The sequence below is a fragment of the Ambystoma mexicanum genome, chromosome 7p, assembly GCF_040938575.1.
Source record: "Ambystoma mexicanum isolate Mex_15411 chromosome 7p, UKY_AmexF1_1, whole genome shotgun sequence".
Lineage (NCBI taxonomy): Eukaryota > Metazoa > Chordata > Amphibia > Caudata > Ambystomatidae > Ambystoma > Ambystoma mexicanum.
The window spans coordinates 501144799-501165505 of NC_090939.1; the positions used below are offsets into that span (position 1 = coordinate 501144799).

Sequence of the window (20707 nt, forward strand, 5' to 3'; positions counted from 1 at the left end):
TGGAAACGATCCGGGGCTACGTCAATGTCGGGCCTCCGGGCTACCTAGCCTTTTGGTTGCAGCCCCTCAGATTCTATCCGGGACTACAACCAAAAGACCTGGGGCTCCCCCTTAGCAACGCCTCTGCTTAGGGAGAGTACTGTCATTGGATGGGGCAGTGTGACCCAGAGAAGAAATACAGTATTTAAATGACACTTAAACTGCTTTTTCTTTTACTAAGGATTCCCAGTCTGACTGGGAATATTCATGAGCACGTGAATCCATGCCAGACCCATGCTGGAGAACAATAGTTACAGGTAAGTAACTTAAACCTTATAACACCTTCAAAGCATCAGTGTTGAGGTCTTAATTGGCGTGGTTTCACCTTAGAACGGATCTGCCTACTGGCTTGAGCAATGCTTGTTCTTCTTGTGTCTTCAGCAACTTCTACAACTACTTGATAATTGTGCTGTATGTCACAAGAGTTGGGTTTCACTTTAGAAATTAATTTAGGTGCACACGATTTCTCTTTGATGTTAAACTTCCACTTAAATACGTGTGTTCCCTTTTGTTCGTGCAGCGCTCTGCTTTAACGTGGATCGGGAAACCGTTTCATACACGCGACCTCTCTTTGATGTTGAACAGTCTTGTAACACTTGGGAAAGTCAGCCTCTACTTATTTAAATGCTATGTGCAACATTCTCCCTCTTAATAGCAGACACACGACCACTCTGGTAATAGTTAAAATGCAACCAAGAGGAAAAGAAAGGCTTTCTTTATAAGTGAGCACTTTAACTGACTGATAATTGACTTCCCTCGACTACGAACAACTTTACTCGCTTCTACTTACACGCGAGCATTGTTAGGGAGAATTCTCTGTTTAGGCTGAATTTCCTAACCTAGTGAGTCCCCCAGCAGCTTTGCTGGATTTTTGGGGTTTATTTTTCTTCTCCTGCCAAGAGTGAGACTCTTTTACCCTCACTCTTGGGCATGATTTGAGTGTGTTTCTTTGAATCTAGATGTGTTTAATGGGCTATGGGGTCTTTTACCCCAGAGGGCTTCATGTGTTTTTGTGATGTGTGTTACACAGCACCCTCAGAGCAGTAACACAGGGGTGTCATAGTGACCCCTCAGTATAGACTCCATACCCTGGGACTGACTACTGTCTCCCAGGGCATGTAAAGTCACCATTGACTTTACTAGTCTTAAATTCTGAATAGAACCAGTACAAACCATCATATTGTGGATGTACTGGCTGGGGCAATTCAATTGCCCCAGGGTCTGTTAGTCGAGGGGGCACGTCTCCGTCCCCCCTGATCGAGTTTTGGCTGGTGGCAGTGGATACTACTTTTTATATTCAACCGCAAATATTTTCCTATGGGATTTCCCATTGTTTTAGGCTACTATCTTTATTTAATTATTTACGGTAGCCTCGAACATACCGCCGGTTTATTTAATTAATATTAATTCTCTGGTTGGTATTTTTTGTCAAAACTTGATTCTAAAATGGCGTTTGTGTTCTCTTCTGTGACTCCAACCCAAGTCGAGCCCTTTGTTCCACTTTTTGTCGGGCTTCTCCACAGAAGCCCTCCAAAGTGGTGCCACTCTGTCTGGGGTACTTAGGAGGCGTGGAGGGGGATTTAAGCTTAGAGTGGTGTACCTTTCCATATTCTGTCTTTTTCCCTCCCTTTCTCACAAACTTATTGGAGTGCCATCTAGTTAAGCGCTCACCTCTGTATGAAAATAAGTGGTGTTTTACTGAGACTTATCTGATAAGGAAAAAGGGGTGTATATATTACAATAGTAACTGTGTTTAGAATATTTTACAACAAGAGTGCTGGAGTGTTTCAAACAGTGTGTTTTAAAATAATAATTATATACTTTGATACCAAAGCTCTGGTCAGTGTTTGCTTGTATTGGTGTGTCTGGGTGTCTATTGTGTATACTTTGCATACTGCCTAACTCTTCTTGAGAGAAGTCTGACTGCTCAGCCACAGCTACCAGGTAAATCTGGGTGGTACAGACTGCTACCAAGTGGGTTTACTGCCAACACCTGTAGTCTTAAATCTTTTGCAGTGTTCCCTAAGGGAACTGCACAGGTTTCTGCCTAACACTAATTGACTTCCCTCGACTATGAACAACTTTACTCGCTTCTATTTACACGCAAGCATCAATTCAGCTGGTCCAGTTTTCAGCTGGTTTCAGTTACCGTCATGGAGTTTTGTGTGTTATGGAGTACAGAACTTAATTCACCGGCTCCAAAGTCGCAGCAGTTGCGGGCTGCTTCCACTTCCTGACTTTCTTTCTTCTTTTACCACTGCTACAGGCACTCTTGGGACCCACACCCCTCTGTAGAATGAGTGTCTCAGATCCATCCTCAACAATGGAGGGTTTTCCTTTTCTCCAGCTTCCCTCGGCTTGCTTCTGCACACCGGTCTTGGGTGGATACATGACTTCAGCTCTGCATTCACAGCAATTAGGAACACCTGGAAAGACTGCTAGTTTCTCCTAGTCTCTCCCAATGCTACCACAACCAAACGGGGTTTATGAGCACAGGACCAACTCGGAGTCTGCAGGTGGAATCTGCTCTTCTTTTGCTCCGGCATCCCTTCTGTGGTCACACGTCCTCGTGAACTGCCAGCCTTGTGCTTTGCTTCTTCTGCTGCGACTGCTGCCCTTCCAGCTCCTGCTCCTTTCTACTGGCCTTTCCGGCTGCAGCATTTTATGCCTCTCAGGTGAGTTAATTGGCTTCAAGTGTAGGCCCTTAGAGTTAATTGCCTCACCCTGCCAAAGGCTGTTAGGCCTTCTGCCTGTCCTTCACCTCTACATGTTTTATTTATTTATTTTTTATTTATTTACATTTATATAGCGCACAAGCAGCCCAGGGGCATTGAGGCGCTGTTACTTGCAATGAACTTAGTTACATGGTACAGGTAAAATAGCGGATGTTGACACATTGTCAATGTTGCAGGATGACGTACTGTTGTTACAAGTATTGCTTTTGAACATATGATACGATATACATGGGATAATCATGCTGGAATGTCTAGCCTTAAGTGAACAGGGTAGTCTTCAGCATTTTGCGGAAGGTGGTGAGGGAGGCCTCTCTACGGATAGTGTGTGGTAGGGCATTCCAGGTGAGGGCGCAAGGTAAGGGAAGCTGGATCCGCCCGCTTTTACTTTTTTTTCTAGGGGTACTGAGAGAATGTTGGTGTAGGGTGATCTGGTTGGCCTGGTGGAGGAGACAGGGTGTATCCTTTGTGAGAGGCATGCAGGTGCATTGAGGTGGATGCACTTGTGGGTCAATGTTAGAGCTTTGAATAATATCCTTTCTTTTATTGGGAGCCAATGGGCTAGTTTTCTGGCCTCAGAGATGTGTTCTCTTTTTGCAATACCTTGGGCTGCCCGGAGCGCGTTGTTCTGTATTACTTGTAGTCTTTCTAGGTTTTTTTTAGAGGTTCCTAGAAAGAGTACGTTACAGTAGTCTAGCCTAGAGCCGGTGATGGCTCTGGCTATGTTAGTGCAGCTCTCTTTGGAGAGAAATGGTCTGACTGCATTGATAAGTTTGGCATGATCTGCCGCTGCAGAGGCAATGGCATTGATTTGTCTGTCCATGGATAGGCTAGAATCCAGATAAACTCCCAGGGTTTTGACAGATTCGGAGACTGGAATTTTAATGGAATCAATGGTGAAGTGACTGAATTGGGCATCTAGATTCTTTAGGGTGTCGGGAGAGCCTACCAGTAGGAGTTCCGTCTTGTCGGAGTTGAGGCATAGACCGTTGTCTGCCATCCAGGCTTGGATGGTATTGTAAAGGTTGTTGAGGGCCAGGGAGTCAGTGTTGTAGTTGCCTGTGAGAGTGATGAGGATTTGTGTGTCGTCAGCGTAGTTGGTGTAGGAGATGCCCATGGCGTCGAGGATGAGGAAGAGGGGGCGTGTAAAAATGTTGTATAGCGTGGGGGAGAGGCAGGAGCCTTGGGGCACCCCACAGAGTATAGTGGTTGGTGATGCAGCGGCTAAGTCAGAGAATACTTGCATGGTTCTGTCTTGTAGGAAGGAGGTGATCCATGCTGTAGCCTCTGGGGAGAATTTGGCCATGGTGGTGAGGTGGTGGCATAGGACGCCATGATCCACGAGGTCGAAGGCCGCTGAGAGGTCGAGGAGTAGGAGGAGTGTAGGTTTGCCCAAGTCTCTCGCATCGTCCATCTGGTTTTTCAAGTCAAGTAGGGCGGTTTCTGTTCCGTGTCTGGGGCGGAAACCAGATTGGCGGAGACCAAGGAGTTTGTTCTCTTCAAGGAAGTGTTGAACCTGCAGGTAGGCTGCTTTGTCCAATATTTTGAGGAGGAACGGGACAGTGGTGATGGGTCTGTAGTTATTGGGGGAGGTGGGATCGAGCGTTGGCTTCTTTAGAAGAGGGCGAACCCAGGCTTCCTTGAGGGAGGCAGGGACTATCCCTGAGGTAAAAGCGGCATTAACAAAGGCTGTTAGGAAGGGGGCTAGCGGTTCTGCGCAGTCTTTGATAATGGAAGCTGGGCAAGCATCACCTTTGCAGTTAGAGGGTTTAATGTTCCTCATTATGTTGATGACGTCTTTTTGCTGAATGGGTTTGAAGGAGAAGGGTACGGGGGGGATCAGGGGCGGGCGGTGGGACTGGGATGTGCTTACTTGGTAGAGCTTGTTTAGTGGCTAGTATTTTGTTTTTGAGGAGGCTAATTTTGGATTGCATGGCCTTCTGTATTCCGTCACACCAGTCCTTGTCTTTGGTGAAATTCTGGGAGGCGGGAGTGGGTGTTTCGAGTTCTCTGAAAATGGCGAATATTTCTTTGGTACTGGATTGGGCTTCCAAGATTCTGGATTCAAAGGATTTGGCTTTGGCTTGGGTGATTGCCTTTTTGTATTTGGTGGAAAGGGCTTTGAAGATCATCTTATCTTTTTCGGAGTGGGACCTTTGCCACTGTGTGAGTGCGGCTTTTTTCTCGTTGCGGAGTGAGAGGAGGTCCGGCGTGAACCAAGAATTGGAATGTGCAGTGGGTTTGGATTTTCGAGGTTTGAGTGGGGCAATGGTGTTGATGGCTGCTTTGATGGCAGTAGCATAGGTTGATGCGAGTGTTTCAGGGTCTGAAGCGAAAGGTGGTCTGAAGGCTGGGCCTTGGAGGAAGGGCAGTAATCTCTCCTTAGTGAGTTGGCGGGAGCTTCTGGCGAGGCAGGGAGGGAGTGGTTGGGGTGAAGGGGCAGCAGGGGAACTAGTGGTGGGGATGCTGAAGGTGATAGTGTGGTGGTCCGACCATGGGGTGGGAGTGTTTCCAGTGATGATGAGTGGACAGTTGTGTTGTGCTATCCAGTCCAGCGTTCTGCCTTGGGTGTGAGTCGGGCTAAGTATGGTGTTCTTGTACCCTAGCGCCTTAAGGGCAGAGTCGAGGGATTTTGCTGCTACGTCCTTACTATCCCGGAGCCCTAGGTTGACATCCCCCAGGAGAATGGCTTTAGACTGCTTTTTGAGGTTGTCCGAGAGGAGGTGGATGAGAGAGGCTTGAAAGTCTCCTGTTGGGCCTGGTGGGCGGTATACGGTGTGCACAGTAATTGTGCAGTGGGGGGAGAGGGTTATTTTGACTTGGAGATAGTCGCTGTTGTTGTTTAGGGATTTCTCTACCTTTCTGACAGAGAGGTAGTCTTTGGCGATAATTGCTACACCTCCACCTTTGGAGAGGCGGTCTTGTCTAGTAATGGAATAGCCAAGAGGTAGGGCGAGTGAGAGCGCTGGGCCAGAGGCCTCATGTAGCCAAGTTTCTGAGATCATAAGTAGATCTAGGTCTTGGGAGGTTAGGAGGTCGTGGATGTCTAGGGCATGGGCATTGACGGATCTAGCGTTAATCATGGCGCATTTCAGGTGGGGTTCAGCAATGACTGTGGGGGAGCTCGTGATGTGAGGTGGTGGTATGGAGGGGCTAGGTGCATCGAGCGTGTTGTGGGCGGTGCCCATCACAAGTCTTACAGGGAGCGGTTCATTTTTATGGGTGGTGGACACAGGTGGCATAGCATTTGGCGCAATAGAATTCAAAATGGAGGTAGAAGATTTGCACAACACAGATTTTACACTGGGGGCGCATTTTCATGGGTGGGGACACAGGTGGCAAAGCATTTGGCACAATAGAATTCAAAATGGAGGTAGAAGATTTGCACAACACAGATTTTATACTGGGGGTGGTGGTGGGCGCAGGATTAATTGTATTTGTAATGTGGGTATGACAGTTGCGATGTGGGTAATGTACTTTGTTGGTTGCTGTAATTGTAATATCGTTGGAGGATACAGCTTTCAAGGTTGTGCGCTGGAGTCTGACCTTATCAGTACATGTAGGAGTTTTTGCAGTACGCGAGCATAGCCGTGTATTACGGGTGCTCGTGGGGGTGGGGTGCGAGCTACGGGCTGCTTCTTGAGTACGGGTGCGCCGCCTGAGAAGTCTTAAGGCGAGACATGGTTCAGAAAGAAGCTTGTTAGAATAGTGCTTCTTACCTTGTAGGTGCTGCAAGGGCATTGGGCAGACGAGCAGCGAAGAGCTGCAAAGAGCACCGGAGGCCTTTCCTTACGGCCTTCCCTGCTCGGCTTCGCCTGCGGCCCTCTCCCCCCTCCATTTAAAGCAGATGGGGAGGGGCGGGCGGGGTGAGGCAGCGAATCGGGACACGGGCCCGCAGCGGTGATTCGTGAAGCACATTTTGTTGATTGTGCTGCCATGGAGACGGGGGCCATCTTGTCTGGGGCTTCGGTGCACGCGGCCTGCAGCGTGGGTGGAGGGGAACACGCGGCCGCTCCGAAGTGGATCAGAGCAGCTGATCGGGCACACAGCTGGTCGGGGATGCTTCGTGCTCGCAGCGGAGCTGCAAAGAGCACCGGAGGCTTTTCCTTACGGCCTTCCCTGCTCGGCTTCGCCTCTCGGCCCCCTCCCCCTCCATTTAAAGCAGGAGGGGAGGGGCGGGCGGGGTGAGGCAGCGAATCGGGACACGGGCCCGCGGCCGTGATTCGTGAAGCACATTTTGTTGATTGTGCTGCCATGGAGACGGGGGCCATCTTGTCTGGGGCTTCGGTGCACGCGGCCTGCAGCGTGGGTGGAGGGGAACACGCGGCCGCTCCGAAGTGGATCAGAGCAGCTGATCGGGCACACAGCTGGTCGGGGATGCTTCGTGCTCGCAGCGGAGCTGCAAAGAGCACCGGAGGCCTTTCCTTACGGCCTTCCCTGCTCGGCTTCGCCTCTCTGCCCTCTCCCCCTCCATTTAAAGCAGATGGGGAGGGGCGGGCGGGGTGAGGCAGCGAATCGGGACACGGGCCCGCGGCGGTGGTTCGTGAAGCACATTTTGTTGATTGTGCTGCCATGGAGATGGGGGCCATCTTGTCTGGGGCTTCGGTGCACGCGGCCTGCAGCGTGGGTGGAGGGGAACAAGCGGCCGCTCCGAAGTGGATCAGAGCAGCTGATCGGGCACACAGCTGGTCGGGGATGCTTCGTGCTCGCAGCGGAGCTGCAAAGAGCACCGGAGGCCTTTCCTTACGGCCTTCCCTGCTCGGCATCGCCTCTCGGCCCTCTCCCCCTCCATTTAAAGCAGGAGGGGAGGGGAGGGGTGGGCGGGGTGAGGCAGCGAATCGGGACATGGGCCCGCGGCGGTGATTCGTGAAGCACATTTTGTTGATTGTGCTGCCATGGAGACGGGGGCCATCTTGTCTGGGGCTTCGGTGCACGCGGCCTGCAGCGTGGGTGGAGGGGAACACGCGGCCGCTCCGAAGTGGATCAGAGCAGCTGATCGGGCACACAGCTGGTCGGGGATGCTTCGTGCTCGCAGCGGAGCTGCAAAGAGCACCGGAGGCCTTTCCTTACGGCCTTCCCTGCTCGGCTTCTGTCTCCACAGCCCTCTTTTTCGTCCGTCCCTGAGGGCTTCTGGGACATATAGTTCTTTTTAGAGAAATTTTGTTTTCTTACTACATTAGGTTAGCAAAAGGCCATCCGGGGGACAGGGTTATAGGGAAAGTTAAAAAGGGGTTCCTCTTAGTCTTCCTGGTCTGATTTCCCCCTCCCCCATGTTATCCTCCCACAGTACACCACACCCAGGGTCGGGATCAGAGAGCGCCTGCCTTCCCCTGGCCACATGAGCAGGTTCCTAGACCAGATTCCTGGGTGAAATCCCATTGGAATTTCCACATTTAATTGTATATACAGCCCCTGACGACCTAATTCTGAGTTTTGCTGCTCAGCCTAAGTTTTCCAGAGAGTGTTTGGTTAGACAAAGTGTGAAATACTCTTGCTCGGTCTCTAGGTTGGCCTCTCAGAATCCCTCATCAGTAATGGTTCTGAAAATCCCTACGGAAAAGCATCCATGATCTCCATAGGAGTTTACAAACCTCGTAATTTTTGTTAAGAAGCAGGCTGTTTTTGAAAGTATTCTTCCCCAAAAGGGAGCAATGGTGCTAATCTGCATGGGAAATTAAGCAGCATTTTGTCTTTATAAAACATAAGACGAACAGTCAGAATGGTTATATAATTTGGAAATAGAATGTTTGTACTGGACAATAAAGAAAACACCTTTTTCTCTCGACAATCTATATGTTGCTCAACTTGAAAGGTTGGCAAGCTAACCGAATGGCATCTATGCCCTGGGGGGTGTCTTGCCTAACCTTCCAAAAGGGGAGCTTTCCACTGATGGACATTATTGCCTCACAGGAGATCTCCTAGTTAGTCACAGTGGATGGGAAAAAAACACTTGCCCATGTTGGGCACATTTATCCTCTCAAAATAAGATCTTGTACAGATTTGTCACTCTTGTTAGGTACGTTGTAGACCAGATTCCCAAAATATTCCCTGCCATAAAGATCCTGATAACACCAGTTGTAGTGCAAACACATTTGGTTTTCTGACTTTTTCTGGTAAGCACAGAAGCCGCAACAGTGTCTTTATCTCCAAGAGGAGCCCCCATGTTAGATGCAAGGTCAAGTTCTTCCGTTCCCTTAATCACTGACAAGAAGTGCATCTTTTCCAAATGGGAGCCCTGGGCATTATTCAATCTTTCAGGAAACCATCCATCAGAATGCTTTTCCCAAGCAAATAAGCTGCCTGCTGGTCATTGGTTCGGCTTAGAAAGAGCAAAATTCCTATTCTCCATTGTGTGTGTCTTCATATTCATCACCAACGTGCCCTTCTTCCTGTCAAGTGTTAGAAAGAGTGTGGTCTCCTCCTCCGTGCTAAAACATGTGAACTGAGATTGCGTCTGTGAAGGAGGACATTATGGGTGCTCCCTGGCCTTGGCAAGTTCAGAATTAAAGGTTGCTACCATACCAAGATGGCTGCCGGGACAAGAGCAACGTAAAGGAGCTCTAGCCCCGGCGCAAAGACAACAATTAAATACGTTCTCCAGCATGGGGTCTGGCATGGATTCACATGCTCATGAATATTCCCCGTCGTCAGGCTGGGAATCCTCGGTAAAGAAAAAATCAGTATCAGTTTCGTTTCTGATCTGTCTTTCGTAGTAGTAACCAATCACTGATCTCTGCGTCATACTGACCACAGCCAATGACTGCCATCTCCCTAAGCCCCGCCTCTGGCAGCCATCTTCAGATTTTTACCGCACGTTCAAGTGTTGGGAGTCCTCGTGCTTAGCTCTCGAGCTTTTACTGCGTGTTTCGTGCTTTTTCAGGTGAATTTTCACATTTTTTCGGTTAATCGAGCCTCAAGCTCCACCGTTTCTACTCCCGTTAACGGGTCCCCGTTGCAGGATTTTCCTACGCCCCTCAAGGGTGAAGATTTCGTCGAATCAACCTCTTGGAGGATTCCAGAAGATTCGTGGCCTACTTCGAGATGGCCCAGGACGCGAGTTCGTCACCCGGACCCAAGCTGTTTCGCAGCTGCCCTGAATGCGGGCTGCAGAATGTGTTTAAGGAGGACGAATATTCGCGATGCCTCTACTGTCTTCATGGGGACTAGACTCATGTAGAGAAGGACTGCCAGTTCTGCAAGAACTTGTCGGAGCGGACCAAGAGGGACCGTCGATCTCGTCTCGCCAGCTGGTTGGAGAAGGGCTTGACGGGTGAGAAGAAGAAGAAAGGGTCCGAGCGGGCTTCTGAGTCCTGTGCGGGCGCCCCGGCGACGGGGGCGCGCAACACCAGGCCAAGCGCCGCGAGTCCGCTGGCTCCGGGAGCGCCGAAAGGTCGGGCTCTTCGGTCGCCAGGCAGGGCGCACCTTCCCCGGCACCGTCAACCACGAGCCAGTGCTCCGGTTCGGGGAAGAGGAAGTCCGAGACCCCGGGTAAGCTTCGGGAGAAGCCCCGTCCGATTTCGGGAGAGTGGGAGCGAGGCGTCGCCCCTCCCCCTAAGGAGAGGGCCCAGGACGCACCTAAGGTGGTGAAGGCCCCTACCCAGCAGGCAAAGGCCTCTATCGAGGTGATCGCGGCGACTCTGGCCAAGCCGGCAGAGACCCCGCCAGCGGAGACTGCCTCCGGGACTAGAGTTTCCCTGCCGCCAAGGAGGGAATCCTCTTTTCAGCCCATCGTCATGGCCGCCATGATGGAACAAGGGGGGGGGGCACGGTAGCCTCCTCAAGCTCGGAGTCAGCCTCGGAGGAGGAACTGACCGAGGTCACCAGGAATCTCGAAGTACAATTCGGAGAAGGTTCGGTCCTGCAAGGAAGATCCTCGGGAGATAACCGAGGAAGACGACGATGGCGAGGAAGAGCAGCCTTCCCTTCCGGTGCAGCCGGAACCTAGGCCTCAGGATAGCTCAGCGGCCATTTTGTCTGCGATCCAGTCCTTATGCTCGGAGATAAGGACGAGATTACCACGGCCCAGGCCGGAGGACCCGCAACTTGGCCCGTCGGGAAGTCCTCAGAACAAACGACGGAGGACCCAACCCTCTCCTCCGCTCGCCCCCGTAAGGCCTGCAGTTCCCTCCTCATCCTCCCACGAGGTGGGAGATGACGGTGCGGTGGGCTCGACGACGGGTTCTGAGGGCGGCGACGACGGAACGCGTCTCCCGGGCATCTCCGCCCGACGAGATTGGCTCATTCCACGCCATGATCGCCAGGGCGTCCGAATTGTTCCAGCTCTGCCCTGAGGAACAGAAAAGGGAAGGTTTCCTCTATCAGCGCCGGGAGGCCAAGAGCAAGACTGTCATCGCGGTGCCTCTAATCGATGACATCTGGGAGGAGGGCCTGTCGGTACTCAAGAACCCCTCCACGGCACCAGCCAAACGGGACCGGTACGAGAAGAAGTACCGGGTCCCCGAGACCGCTCCCCTGTGCCTTAGGTCCCAGCCAACACCAGACTCGGTCGTCTCAGTGGCGGCGAAGAAGAAAGCGGCGGGGTCAGGAGCCTCAACGTCGAATTCCCCTCCGGACGGCGAGGGAAAGAAGTTGGACGCCATGGGGCGACAGGTCATTTCGGCGGTGGCGACGACAATCAAAGCGGCCAACGCCCTGGCGATCATGGCCCGTTATGACAGGGAGCTCTGGTTTAAGCTGGCCCCCATATTGGATGACAAGAGGTCTGAGGCCCTGGAAATACTTCAAGAAGACGAGGTGGCGTCGGACCACGCCATAACGGTGGCAACCGATATTGCCGATACCGGGTTCCGCCAGCTGGGCATTGGAGTTTGCCTACGACGACGGGGTTGGCTTCGCGCGACCGACTTCCGTCAGGACGTCCAGACCAGGGTGTTGGACATGCCGTTCGACGGCAGCAACTTGTTCGGGAAGACGGTGGACGAATCCCTGCAAGCCATAAAGACGGACACGGAGACGGCCCGCGCCCTAGGAGCCCTTCAGCAACGAGGCAGACATGGGGCCTCCAAGGGATCCAGCGGTGGCTCATCGTCCTACCGCCAGGCGGCACGCTCCTCGTCTCAGGAGGCCTACAGGGGTCGCGGCAAACAGGGAGCGCCTCGTCGGCAAGGCGGCCAGGCCGGCAAGGCCACCACCTCCAAGCAGGACTGAACCGGCCGTGGCCTCGGGCCACCACCGAAGCACCCCGATGGGAGGCCGGCTGACGAAGTTCGTCGGCGTGTGGAAGTCCATCTCCACCGATCGTTGGGTTCTGGATACCCTGGCAAGAGGACACTCTATCGAATTCCTGAAGAAGTGCCCTCACATTCCACCTGTGGCCAGGAAGGAAAATCACATCCCGCAACTGCTGTTGGAAGTACGGGCGATGCTCAGGAAAGGCGCCATCGAGGCCGTCCCGAAGAGGCTCCGGGGTGTACTCAAGGTACTTCCTCGTCAGGAAGAAGACGGTGGCTGGCGTCCCATCCTGGACCTTGGTCATTTGAACAAAAACATCAGGTCACAAAAGTTCAGGATGGTCACCCTCCAGCACGTGCTGGGACAGCTGGAGGCAGGCGACTTCCTATCGTCGCTGGACCTGGAGGATGCATACTTCCACGTTCCCATCCTCAGAAGTCACCAAAAGTTCCTCAGGTTCGTCGTCCAGGGACCCCACTACCAATTCCGAGCACTGCCGTTTGGATTGAAGTCGGCCCCCAGGGTCTTTACCAAGTGCCTGGCACCTGTGGCGGCGCGGCTGCGCCTGCAGGGGATTCACGTCTACCCCTACCTGGACGACTGGCTCATCCGCTCAAGGACGAGGGAACTCGCCGTCGAACACACTGCAAGGACCGTCCAGCTACTCACAGACCTGGGATTCGCCATAAATTACCCACCTGGTGCCGTCGCAGGTGGCCCTGTTTCTGGGAGCGAAGCTCGATACAGTGAGGCGCCTGGCGGCACCGTCGGAAGAACGGACGAAGACCATTCTGGGCAAAGTGCAGCGCCTGCTAGCCACGGACGTGGCCAGGGTGAGGTCCATCAAGTCCCTCCTGGGGATGATGTCCTCTTGCATCTACCTGGTGCGCCTTTGCAGACTACGGATGCGCCCTCTTCAAGGATTTCTCGACGGCCGTTGGATGCAAGCGACGGGCACCTTCGAAGACAGGGTCCCCCTCAACGAGGTGTTCCGGCGGGCGATTCAGTAGTGGGGCGTTCGAGCGCACCTCACGGCGGGCAAGGACTTTCAGACGCCGGCGTACCAGGAGACGGTGACGACGGACGCTTCCCTGGAAGGTTTGGGCACCCACACCGGAGATCTCCACGCAAGAGGCCTCTGGCTCCCGGAGGAGAAGCTCCTGCACATCAACATCCTGGAACTCCGAGCCGTGTTCTGGGCTCTCAAATCGTTCCTCCCGTCGCTCAAGGGCAAGGTGGTGTGGATCTTCACGGACAACACCACGACAATGTTTTACATACGGAAGCAGGGAGGTACCAGATCCCCAGCCCTATCCAAGGAGGCACAGGATCTGTGGCACTGGGTGGTCGTCCAGGGGATGTTCCTGGTTCCCTTCCACCTGGCAGGAGAAAGAAACACCATTGCCGACTCGCTCAGCAGGGAGCTGCGCGCGTGTCACGAGTGGGAGCTGCGCCAGGATCAGGTGGATCAACTCTTCCGATGATGGGGCAAACCCCAAATCGACCTGCTCGCAACAGCGACGAACTCGAAGTGCCAGAGGTTCGCCAGCAGGTTTCCCCAGCCGAGAAGCATGGGCGATGCGTTCTCGTTCCCCTGGGACGGCCTATACCTGTATGCGTTCCCTCCGTTGCCGTTGCTGCTTCGACTCATCAACCAGCTCAAGAGGTCCCGGTGCAGGATGATCCTCGTCGCACCGGCGTGGCCGAGGCAGATCTGGTTCCCGGACCTTCTGGACTTGTCAACGTCCCCATCCATCAAGCTGTCGGCGGACGCGGATCTCCTCTCCAGAGAAGGAGGCGCCATCTTACACCACGACCCGGCGTCGCTGAGCCTGCAGGCTTGGCTCCTGCAGCGCTAGAGTTTGGAGGGTACGATATACCGGCCGGCTGCAGAGAGGTTCTTGCAAAGGCCAGGGCGCCCTCGACTCTCAAATGCTACGGTCACAAGTGGAAGAGGTTCTCTATCTGGTGCCGAGCACAGAAGATCAACCCCCTACGGATTACGGCCCCTCAGGTGCTGCCGTACCTGCTATCGCTGGCAAAGGCTGGGCTAGCCCATGCCTCCATTAAGATTCATCTGGCGGCGACCTCCAGATATACCAGAACCACAGGACGGACGTCCTTGTGGTACCATCGACTGGTGAAAGAGTTTATGAAAGGACTGTTCCGGTCGTTCCCGCCGGTGAAGGCCCCGGTGTGAGAACTTAACGTGGTGCTGACTAGGCTCATGGGGCCCCCATTCGAGCCGATGCACTCCGCACCAATGAAGTTTGTGTCGTGGAAGACTGCATTCCTGGTGGCCATTACCTCCGCACAACGAGTGGGAGAGATCCAGGCCCTATCCTGCAAAGCACTGTACTTGACTTTCCATGCCTCGAGGGTGGTGCTTAGGACGCACCCCTCCTTTATGCCCAAGGTGCCGTCGGACTTCCATCTTAACGAGCCCCTGGTGTTACCTGTTTTCTTCCCGTCTCCTTCGTCGCCGGCCGAGAGGACCGCACGAAGAGTTTTCAGAGGACATCACAGCTGTTTGTGTACTTTGGACCTGTGAATCAAGGGAAGGCTCTCTCGAAGTCTTCTATTTCCAGATGGCTCTCTGGCTGCATCATGCACTGCCACTGGTTGGCTAACCGACCGCTGCCAGGCCGTCCGAGAGCCCATTCGACCAGAGCGATCGCTGCTACTACGGCGTTCCTATCTGGTGTGCCCCTGCTGGACATCTGCAGGGCTGCTACGTGGAGGTCGACGCACACCTTCACGAGATTCTACTGCGTCGATCGGGGTTCCAGGGAGGAGTCCAGGGTCGGCCAAGCAGTGCTGCGCAACCTGTTCGCTTAAGGTGAGCCTGGTGAGGAGGTAAGAGACGTTTAATGTTGAGCCTGTTGCCACCTCCCGTGGTTGTGCATGTGTGTACTGCTATGTATTCTTACATTCATGAGCATGTGAATCCATGCCAGACCCCATGCTGAAGAAGGAACAAGTTACTTACCTGTAACTGTTGTTCTCCAGCATGGGTCTGGCATGGATTCACATGCAAACCCTCCCGCCTACCCCTCTGCGGCTCTTCACTTGGTCATACTGCCACTTCACGTGCTACCAAATCTGAAGATGGCTGCCAGAGGCGGGGTTTAGGGAGATGGCAGTCATTGGCTGTGGTCAGTATGACGCAGAGATCAGTGATTGGTTACTACTACCAAAGACAGTTCAGAAACGAAACTGATACTGATTTTTTCTTTACCGAGGATTCCCAGCCTGACGACGGGGAATATTCATGCGCATGTGAATCCATGCCAGACCCATGCTGGAGAACAACAGTTACAGGTAAGTAACTTGTTCCTTAACTAAGCATACCCCCGTCCCCTCCGGGCGGGGATTTGACAAAGACCGGGCAGCTGGGTGGCACAAGCAGGGACGCCCTAGAGCGCTGAGGGCAACGCTCGATAAGCCGAGGCGGAGTGGGGCAGCGAGGGTCGGGCGCCACAGCCATTTTCCCAGAGCGAACAATGAGAGGCTAGCATTTGCACATCTGACTGAGTGCAGCAGGAGCAGAGAGCCAGCGCGAATAAGCAGAGCCGCGGCAAGCCCGGGGCTGGGAAGGGTGGAGCGGCACCGGGCGAAGAGCAACCCGGTGGCATCAACAGACCCATCGGGCCCAGAAATCTCCACCAGCAGGAAATGGGGTGGGCCCGACCCAGGGGTTGGTGGTCTCATGACGGACCGGATTGGCCCCGGTATAGGACTACTGAGGCAGCAGGAAGCCCTCCATGCCCATGGATGCCCTTAAAAGTACAAAGGATCGGGAAGCCACCAGAAGGCATAGGCAGAGGCCCCAGTTTTCCGAGAGTGAAATGGGGTCTGGGGGGCAGGAGGAGCCTGCACAAGGTGACATGCAGCTCTTTCCCACCCCCGCCCCCCATCTCTCCTACCACCATATACAAAAAGCAAAAACTTGGCTCACTGGCTGCCGGAGCCCTAAAGCTCTAAATATAGAGACCGGTGTCGATGGATCTACTTTGAAGCGGGGGCCCCGGGAGGGCGGTGTGGGGTACCCCTGCTTACTACCAGACCCTGGTTGAGGAAAGGAGCAACGTTGACTGGACAGAGGATCTACTAACTGGCGCTCACCCCATCAAGGAACGAGCGTACCTGCAAAGAGTCCACAAGAGCCCAAGGTGAAGTAGTGGCAGTGGGGCTTGGTCAAGTGAAGAGGGCGGCTCCGGTCCTGTCCTAAGAATACCCAGGTGAGCAGTGCAACCTGAGAGGAGGTAGAGGGTGCCGCCCCTGGGACAGGTTGGCAAGAGGGAGTAAGTGGGTAGCACCCTGAGCAGTACCTACTGATGTTGAGGCATAAAAATAAAGAACCCAAGGAGGGGACCCCAATTTTCAAGCAGGCAAAGAAGCCGCACAAAGGTACTTTACATGATTTGGCAGAAAGAAGGGGATGCGCGCTTGTCCGCTGAGTAGAGTTCCCCGAGGAGAGAGGAGGCCGATGCATCACCAATCCAGATGGCAGGGCAGGCAATGACCAAAGAAGTATTCCAACATTGCTTCCAGGAGTTCAGTGAAAAAATCAGAGACCCTTGAATCCCAACTGAGCTTGATCAGAACGGAGCTGGCCCAGTCACTATAAGAGGTGAAAGGTGGCATTGTAGAATTGGGAGAGAGGACCGACGTGGCAGAAAATGCCATCCACGTATGAAACAAGATATGTACCTTTACTGTATGCTAGTAACCACTAGGTATTCAAGAGATACAAGCCATGCGAGCTGCTGGGCCTGTTTTCTTGAGTTACTTGTGAAGACAGAGAATGTGTTGCCTAGTTTTTGGCAATCAAGGGATGAGTCTGCCTATGGGTATACATTAATGCAATCTCAAAACACAAATTAAGAAATACAAGCAATGCATAAAAAATACATAAGTGTTTTACTGCTTTGTAAAGTGAGTAACTGGAGAGAGTCAGTGCAGAAAACACTAACCTTTAACTCTTCTAGATAGTTATTTACAATCGACAAAAAACAAGTTTGTGCGGTTAGTTTTAGAACAATTACTATATGTAGAACAGTGAAACAATTGACATATATAATCAACAAAGTAAAGGAAAAATTTGAGTCCAATATTTCTGGACGAAAGGAATATCAACATTTATCCAAGAATAGGTTGTTCAATGCATGTGGTATTTCTAATTATTTAAGTGCATCGAGTCCTTTCATAAAAAAGGTCCATAAGTTATGCAGGGTCTTTTCGTGCAAGATATCTGGTCGTTAGCCATCCACGAACTGGTGGAAGACACGCAAGATAGATGGTCTAGTGGAGCAACTTGCAGGCGTCGCACAGGTGTGTGTGTCTGTCTGTCTGTCTGGGCTGGCAGGAAGTGGGGGGTCAGGGAAGTTTTCCACCCCACTGTCCTTTGTCTGCCAGAATGCCCGAATGGGACCAGCTCCCACTGGGAGTCTGACTGTCCTGATTGAACAGCGAAACCCCCCTTTCTGTAAACTGCTAAGGATGATTCCAGGGGAGTGAATGCTGGAACTTTATAAAAAAAGGTGAGGCTCCTGGAGTTGAAAGCAAGTTGACCACTGGAAGCTGAATTAACCAAAGAAGACGACGACCAGAGACGCCTGCAGACCCTATGCAACACCGTGAAGCGACCACTGCTGTCCTGACTCCATTTTCTGTGCGACAGAGGAACCCCGAAGAGGACAACTCCTTCCCTTTGACTGGTGGGAACAACCAGTCCCAAGATAAACTTTAATTTGAGCCATCTCCCGAGGTTCTGTGAGTTCGCAGAGTTGCGGAACCCCAACACTAGGAGACCTGCTGCCAATTTAGAATGCATTGTCATGGAAAGGCTGAATCAGTCCAAGTCTTGCTGAGCCCTCAAGGACGATCCAGAGACCCAATCCAACTCGACCAGACCCCCTCATCAGAGTGTGGAACTGTAGGAACCGAAGAACATTGACTGGGCGAATCGAGTCCTTTGTTGGTAGTGCAGAAAAGGCACCAAAACCGCAGAGTGACCAGCGAAGTTGCCGTCATGCCTGAGGTCCTCCCTCGAGACTGCTGCTCAGCGATCCCGTCCTTTGTCCTGCCTTTCGTCATTCGAGCAAGGAACTCGGAGGTCGGGTCCAGAGCTGCAACATCGTGGAGAATCCACCACAAACGTTCTCTTCAAACCTAAGGTACTGTGGGGAAAAAGGTATTGCTTACCTTATTCCAGAAAGTCGCTTCAGGGGTTTGGAGTGCATGTAGAGGTGTTCAGGGCAACCCCCTCTTACCACCGACTCAAGCTAGTGTACCTTTAGCGAGTTCTTTAACAGGGTCTCCCACTTTGGTTAAGCCTTCTGCTATCTTCTTTCCTAGAGACTATAAAGTATCCACGTGAACTTTTGACTTCTGCTGCTTTTGAAGACTTTAAGCCTCTCCGAACTGCCTTTTAGCTAGCGTTGCGTTTTGGGCTCCAAAAGCCTTGCTGTGCAAGGAAACCGCGCCTAGAACCTGAAGCTCTGTTGGGATAACACTAACCAACTGTTTTCCTTCCCAAAAATCACTATCTTGTATGTTTATGCTGACTAAATACAATAACTGTATAACTTTGTGGGTTCGCGTTATTACCTTTAGTACGATAGACCTGTCAAACTTCTGTAACAATTGTGCTCGTTCAGCAACTACCAACTAATAAGTGGTCTTTTGAAAATATTCTAAAGTATACCTATGTGTGTTGGTTTATTGTGCTAAGTATTTAACAGTGACTCTTGTGCAACTATAATCTATATTTTAATATAAATGTATGTGTAAGTGTTTCTTTGATGTGCATTACTAGCTAGGTTTAGTGTACTTACCCACAGCTCAAATCTTACTCTTAAAATAAGCATGAATGCTCTGCCACTCTACCAAGGTCCTTGAGTAGTACATACTGATACTGAGAGTTGGGTATCTACAAACCACTGGGATACCATAGTTAAGTGGTACCTCCAAGTGGGACTTTAGGAAAACTCCACTAACAGTCTGGGACTCTTTGGTGCAACGGGTGGGCCGGACTACATTTCCCTCCCCGTTGACGCATCTTTTTCGCAATTCCCAATTTAAACTGGGGGGAGAGCAAGGAGCATTTGCAGGCTGGGAGGCTGTGGGGTGTCAGAAAATGAGAGATATGGCGGAGGGCCAGGCGATCAAGACTTTCCAACGATGCAAACAGCACTTCGGACTGGGGGAGGAGGAAAAATGTAGGCACGCACAACTAAGACACTGGCTAATGGCTCTGGGGAATACACAAGCTGCGATTAGGGAACTTTCCCCCTTTGAAAAGTATGTGACGACTGTCAGGAGACAATCATATGATAGCAGCACTCTATAAACTGTTCTCCGATCCCCTGGCATGCCCAAAATGGGCATACATTTTTTTTTAAAAAAAAATGTTTTATTATTTTTTATAAACACACCAAACATTTCAAACAATGAGGACATTCGTATCAAATCGTTAAATTCACAGGTAGTGCGTCACAGTCCTCCCCCCCCTCCAGGCCCCTTTAACTTGAACCCCTGATTCAATGCCAACTGCTTGCGTGTCTCCGGGTTTATCTTCCTCATCATTCTCCCTCATGTAGTCCTCACTAAGTTCGGCTTGAGAGGGTCCAACCATTGTGGCTACCAGTTGTCTCCAAGCTATCAGGGGTCCCACCTCCTCCTCCCCTCCCCTACTGATTTCTTCATACCAGACTGCTGTTTCCACATCTGTCCACTTTAGGAGGTCGGCCCACCACGTCTCTATTCTAGGTCGTTGGGCTGCCTTCCAGCTCATTGCAATTCTTCGTTTGGCCAGGATGTAGGCCAGGTCCTTCATCTTACTAATGTGCTTAAGATTGCGTGATCTGGCAAAAACCCCCAGCATGCATGCCCACGCTGACTCCACCTCCGGTATGATCCCTTTTCCGGCCAGGCATAGCTTAACCTCTATCCAGAATCTCCCCACCTCCGGGCAAGCCCAAAACATGTGTAACATCCCAGCTTCCACCTCCCTGCACCTTGGGCATTTCTGTATCACTGAACTTCCAAATCTGGCAATTTTGCTAGGGGTCATATATGCTCTGTGGGTGACATATAACTGGATCTGCTGCAGCCTCGCATTTTGGGACACCTTCTTGTGGTATCTTGTGCCCCAGCCCATTGTCCATCCAGCATAGGTTCTCCCACCTCCTCCTCCCAATCCCTCCTCAGTTGGAGTAACTCATTGCCCACCCTAGTCATCAATAGCTCATATATGCGGGAAATTTCGTGCCCACCCTGCGGTATATCATACATCGTCTCGATGGCTGTATCAGGTTGCTCCGCTAGCACTACCCCCGGCCACCTCTCTCGCACTCGTTTGACAATTCTTGTGTGGGTGATATATTGGCCTGTGTGCACCCCAGTATCCTCCATTAATCTCTGGAAATCCAGTGCCTCCCCCTCTTGCCATACATCTCCAAGGGTCGCAAGGCCAGTCGGCTCCCAGTATCTGCAAATCCTTATCATTTGCGGGTCCTCCCCACATAGTGCCACCAGTGGCACCTGCAGGGAGCATGGGGTCTGGTTTCCTTCTCTTTGCCATGTTTTGCTCCATATTTCCCAGCCCAGTGTCAGCAGTCTCGCCCATCCCTGCAACATTGGTTTGGGCAACCACACCACCTCTCTTAGGAAGAAGGGGGCTGTATCCCTGCACAAAAGCCTGGATTCGGCCGTCTCTTCTTCAGACAGCCACCTAGCCG

The 20707-nt window shown here is 52.2% G+C and overlaps 1 protein-coding gene across 2 annotated transcripts in view; it reads left to right on the forward strand.

Moving 5' to 3' along the window:
• MED14 (mediator complex subunit 14) overlaps positions 1 to 20707 on the forward strand; it is a 1766813-nt gene that overhangs the window by 1308679 nt on the left and 437427 nt on the right. The gene's annotated exons all lie outside the window — the stretch shown is intronic.